A 6,490-nucleotide genomic window follows, 5' to 3' on the forward strand; every position below is an offset into this window, starting at 1 on the left:
TCATGCATTTATTTATTTATACATAAGTCATTTTGAGTCCTCCATAGAAGTGAACATAGAGCAGAGGAGACAAGTCAGTCTCGTCTGGTAGAGGAGGGGGGGCCAATCCACTCGTTTCAAAAAGGGGGTGGATTGCTGGAAGGAGCGATTTAGTATTTTACAATTCTGTTAAGTGCTGGAGTAGCAGAGACAGGAGCGCCAACGGTGGTCAAATTGAATGTTTATCCGGGCTTGTTGTTAATGGACAGGATATGTGGAAGGGCTGTTAACTGAGCCATTAGAGCGGGCTGAGGACTGATTGTCCGTTGAACTGAGGCTGACCCCATAAGTCACAGCAGAAAAAAACAAAACAGAAGAAGAGATGACTCGAGAATATTTCATAGTCAAATGAGGAGAGAAGGCACTTTCACATATACATCTGCAGCAGAGAAAGAGGACATGGTTGATTCATTATGAAGAAGACAGGAAAGGGTTAGCAGAGACTGCTGCAGGCTCAGGTCTGTCTGACCACAGGTGGAAAACAATAGAACGGATTCAGTTCCTTCACAGGAGAAAGACACAATATTTAGATCATGATAATAGGATCTCGCCTTCAAAATAAAAGCCCAAAATGACTGACTTTCAAAAAACAGTTAATATTGTGTACAGATTGGAAAACTGTGAAATATTGGAAACTATATGAGATTGATACCTATATGCTGCCTGTATTTGTTTTTCTTTTAGCTGCTAGATAAGTTAAGATAATATCCAGCTGGTCTTCAGCCAACAGCTTTTCCTTTAATGTGGTCTCTTTTGACATTGGTTCATTATTCTGTGGATGTCTAAACACTAGGGTACGCCTCTGTTTAGAGTTTTTATATTGTATTTTAATGGATTTATAGATTACAATAATGATCAATCAAATACAATGCGATGAGATGGGATACAGGTCATGAGTAAAATACGAAGAAAGGCAACGGCAGTATTGTATATTACCTATACTGAGCAAAATCCCCCACAAAAAGGATCAACTTGGTCCTCAGAAACAAGTCGAGTTCACAGACGTCCGTGCAGTTGATCCGCAAGAAAGTCTACCCGACGTTCGAATTCAACTAGGCTTTTATTTTGAAAACTCCAGTCGGTAACCCGTTCTAAAAAAACTACAGAAATTAACTTGACAGAAGAAGAAGTTTTAGAGCAGGCGGTCTGCTCTCTCCACACAGCCCATGTGTGAGTGACAGTCAACGTGCGCGTGTCCGCGGATCTACGGAGCAGAAAGAAAGAAGGAAAGAAAGAAAGAAAAAGACAGAAAGAAAGAAGCTTCCTGTGGGTCAAGAGTCGGTAAGTCCTTTAGCCTTCAATGTTTGTGCCTGTAACGCTCCATGTTGTCTTCTGAGGTTAGGAGGACTGACATGTTGTCTTCTGAGGTTAGTAGGACTGACATGTTGTCTTCTGAGGTTAGGAGGACTGACATGTTGTCTTCTGAGGTTAGGAGGACTGACATGATGTCTTCTGAGGTTAGGAGGACTGACATGTCTTCTGAGGTTAGGAGGACTGACATGTTGTCTTCTGAGGTTAGGAGGACTGACATGATGTCTTCTGAGGTTAGGAGGGCCTGACATGTTGTCTTCTCAGGTTAGGAGGACTGACATGTTGTCTTCTCAGGTTAGGAGGACTGACATGTTGTCTTCTGAGGTTAGGAGGACTGACATGTTGTCTTCTCAGGTTAGGAGGACTGACATGTTGTCTTCTGAGGTTAGGAGGACTGACATGTTGTCTTCTGAGGTTAGGAGGGACTGACATGTTGTCTTCTCAGGTTAGGAGGACTGACATGTTGTCTTCTGAGGTTAGGAGGATTGACATGTTGTCTTCTCAGGTTAGGAGGACTGACATGATGTCTTCTGAGGTTAGGAGGACTGTGACATGTTGTCTTCTGAGGTTAGGAGGACTGACATGATGTCTTATGAGGTTAGGAGGACTGACATGATGTCTTCTCAGGTTAGGAGGACTGACATGATGTCTTCTGAGGTTAGGAGGGCTGACATGTTGTCTTCTGAGGTTAGGAGGACTGACATGATGTCTTATGAGGTTAGGAGGACTGACATGATGTCTTCTCAGGTTAGGAGGACTGACATGATGTCTTCTGAGGTTAGGAGGGCTGACATGTTGTCTTCTCAGGTTAGGAGGACTGTGACATGCTGTCTTCTCAGGTTAGGAGGACTGACATGATGTCTTCTGAGGTAAGGAGGACTGTGATATGCTGTCTTCTAGGGCGAGGAGGACTGTGACATGTTGTCTTCTCAGGTTAGGAGGACTGTGACATGCTGTCTTCTCAGGTTAGGAGGACTGACATGATGTCTTCTGAGGTTAGGAGGACTGTAACATGTTGTCTTCTGAGGTTAGGAGGACTGACATGATGTCTTCTGAGGTTAGGAGGACTGTGACATGATGTCTTCTGAGGTAAGGAGGACTGTGACATGCTGTCTTCTAGGGCGAGGAGGACTGTGACATGCTGTCTTCTCAGGTTAGGAGGACTGTGACATGATGTCTTCTGAGGTTAGGAGGACTGTGACATGCTGTCTTCTAGGGCGAGGAGGGACTTCGTGGGTTCGTTCATCGGAAAGACAAGAGAAGGGACGTTTGTGGTCTTTGCTATCAGTGGTGTCCCCTCTTTGCAGTGGACAGGTTGGTCTTTCACAGAGGTGTTATCAGATTTGGGCAAAGAAAAAAGAGATGTGTATATTTAAAAAAGTGTCCATCAAGCGGGGACTGTTTATGTTGGGCGACACCAATTCAAAAAGTAAAAGGTGGAGCAATGTGTCAGACCACTGTTATATATAATATGAATATTTCAGAATGTCCCACTGCATGATGATAAGCTCGTTGGCGAAGATGCGAACAGTTCTGAGTTTTGATTTTGCATAATTTGATACAATGTTGTCTTCGGTTTGCACGTATATGGAACACCATGCAGCGTTTGTTGAAGTGATTCATAGAATTAAAAGTTATCCTCAGTTTTCTTGGCCTCGGCCCATTAGCAGCAAACTAAATGCTAAAATTGACAATATTCAAAGGAAAGTTTGACATGGAGGATTATATTTCTCTTCCATAGCGCTTCCTTAATTTAAGGTTTTCCATCTCCTGTTTCTAATGCAACGTTACCCTCAAAGAGTATCAAACTGTTTGGTAAATGTTCAGGTATTTTAAGAAAGTGTCTTTATCTATTAATCAAACTGCATGTTGCCATGATTCTTCAGCAGTGTGTGACAATCACAGCTGAAGTTGAGTAAATACACATTTTGTCACATTGTATTGCACACTTTCGACAAAACACAGACACACAGAGACATACACATGCATGCAAAAAGTGCTAACTGTCCAGTGTATTTTCCCTTTCCTTCTTCTGTGGCTTAATAATCTGCCAAGATAAATAACCTGTCGGTAATAAGGGAGGCTACTTCATGTGTTTTGGCTCCATACTTGGAAGTGAAGGTTAATTAGCACCCTGAACTTCCCTCCTGAGAGGAAAAACTCAAGCAAAATGCTATTTAATTCACTTGATATTGTATAGGCCAATATCACAAATTACAAATTATCCTCAGAGGGCTTTAGAGTCTGTACACATACAACATCCCTGACCTTTGACCTAATACCGGATCAGGAACAACTCCCAAGAACCCTTTCAGGGGGAAAAAGGGAAGAAACCTTGAGGAGAGCAACAGAGGATGATCCCTCTCCAGGAAGGACAGAACAATAGATGTCATGTGACCAGATGAACAATAGATGTCATGAGACCAGATGGACAATAGATGTCATGTGACCAGATGAACAATAGATGTCATGAGACCAGATGAACAATAGATGTCATGTGACCAGATGAACAATAGATGTCATGTGACTAGATGAACAATAGATGTCATGTGACTAGATGATCAATAGATGTCATGTGACCAGGTGAACAATAGATGTCATGTGACTAGATGAACAATAGATGTCATGAGACCAGATGAACAATAGATGTCATGAGACCAGATGAACACTAGATGTCATGTGACTAGATGAACAATAGATGTCATGTGACTAGATGAACACTAGATGTCATGTGACCTGATGAACAATAGATGTCATGAGACCAGATGAACAATAGATGTCATGTGACCAGGTGAACAATAGATGTCATGTGACCAGATGAACAATAGATGTCATGTGACCAGATGAACAATAGATGTCATATGACCAGATGAACAATAGATGTCATGTGACTAGATGAACAATAGATGTCATGTGACCAGGTGAACACTAGATGTCATGTGACCAGATGAACAATAGATGTCATGTGACCAGATGAACAATAGATGTCATGTGACTAGATGAACAATAGATGTCATGTGACCAGATGAACAATAGATGTCATGTGACCAGATGAACAATAGATGTCATGTGACCAGGTGAACAATAGATGTCATGGGACCAGATGATCAATAGATGTCATGTGACCAGATGAACAATAGATGTCATGTGACCAGATGAACAATAGATGTCATGTGACTAGATGAACAATAGATGTCATGTGACCAGGTGAACAATAGATGTCATGAGACCAGATGAACAATAGATGTCATGTGACTAGATGAACAATAGATGTCATGAGACCAGATGAACAATAGATGTCATGTGACCAGATGAACAATAGATGTCATGTGACTAGATGAACAATAGATGTCATGTGACTAGATGAACAATAGATGTCATGTGACTAGATGAACAATAGATGTCATGTGACTAGATGAACAATAGATGTCATGAGACCAGATGAACAATAGATGTCATGTGACTAGTTGAACAATAGATGTCATGTGACTAGATGAACAATAGATGTCATGTGACCAGGTGAACAATAGATGTCATGAGACCAGATGGACAATAGATGTCATGTGACCAGGTGAACAATAGATGTCATGAGACCAGATGAACAATAGATGTCATGTGACCAGGTGAACAAAAGAGGTCATGTGACCACATGAACAATAGATGTCATGTGACCAGAAGGAATCATTACATTAGAGTTACAACACATTCAATGAGTATGACAGAGTGTATAATAGTTGGTAGTCGGCATGGACCACGATCCAGACCTCCATGTTTCATCAGATGGAGGTAGAGGAGGAGTGGGCGGGGCTTCAGGGCCATGACATCAGACCAGCAGGTCCAATGGACCCTCTGAGATGTGAAGTCACAAGGTCTCAGGAGAGGAAGCAGAGTTAATAATGTGTGATGGAGAGATGAAGATTCATCCATAAGGAGAGAGGAGAGGAGCGAGGTGCTCAGTGTATCCTAAACGTCCATAAGGAGAGAGGAGCTCAGTGTATCTTAAGCGTCCATAAGGAGAGAGGAGAGAGGAGCTCAGTGTATCCTAAGCATCCATAAGGAGAGAGGAGAGGAGCTCAGTGTATCCTAAGCGTCCATAAGGAGAGAGGAGAGAGGAGCTCAGTGTATCCTAAGCGTCCATGAGAAGAGAGGTGCTCGGTGTATCCTAAACGTCCATAAGGAGAGAGGAGCTCAGTGTATCCTAAGCATCCATAAGGAGAGAGGAGAGGTGCTCGGTGTATCCTAAACGTCCATAAGGTGAGAGGAGCTCAGTGTATCCTAAGCGTCCATAAGGAGAGAGGAGAGGAGAGAGGTGCTCGGTGTATCCTAAACGTCCATAAGGAGAGAGGAGCTCAGTGTATCCTAAGCATCCATAAGGAGAGAGGAGAGGAGCTCAGTGTATCCTAAATGTCCATAAGGAGAGAGGAGCTCAGTGTATCCTAAGCGTCCATAAGGAGAGAGGAGAGGAGCTCAGTGTATCCTAAACGTCCATAAGGAGAGAGGAGAGGAGAGAGGAGCTCAGTGTATCCTAAGCGTCCATAAGGAGAGGAGAGAGGAGCTCAGTGTATCCTAAGCGTCCATAAGGAGAGAGGTGCTCAGTGTATCCTAAGCGTCCATAAGGAGAGAGGAGCTCAGTGTATCCTAAGCGTCCATAAGGAGAGAGGTGCTCAGTGTATCCTAAGCGTCCATAAGGAGAGAGAGGAGCTCAGTGTATCCTAAGCGTCCATAAGGAGAGAGGAGCTCAGTGTATCCTAACGTCAATAAGGAGAGAGGAGCTCAGTGTATCCTAAGCGTCCATAAGGAGAGAGGAGCTCAGTGTATCCTAACGTCCATAAGGAGAGGAGAGGAGCTCAGTGTATCCTAAGCGTCCATAAGGAGAGAGGAGAGAGCTCAGTGTATCCTAAGCGTCCATAAGGAGAGGAGAGAGAGCTCAGTGTATCCTAAACGTCCATAAGGAGAGAGGAGAGAGGAGCTCAGTGTATCCTAAGCGTCCATAAGGAGAGGAGAGAGGAGCTCAGTGTATCCTAAGCATCCATAAGGAGAGGAGAGAGGAGCTCAGTGTATCCTAAGCGTCCATAAGGAGAGAGGAGAGAGGCTCAGTGTATCCTAAGCGTCCATAAGGAGAGAGGAGCTCAGTGTATCC

The sequence above is a fragment of the Pseudoliparis swirei genome, chromosome 17, assembly GCF_029220125.1.
Source record: "Pseudoliparis swirei isolate HS2019 ecotype Mariana Trench chromosome 17, NWPU_hadal_v1, whole genome shotgun sequence".
NCBI lineage: Eukaryota > Metazoa > Chordata > Actinopteri > Perciformes > Liparidae > Pseudoliparis > Pseudoliparis swirei.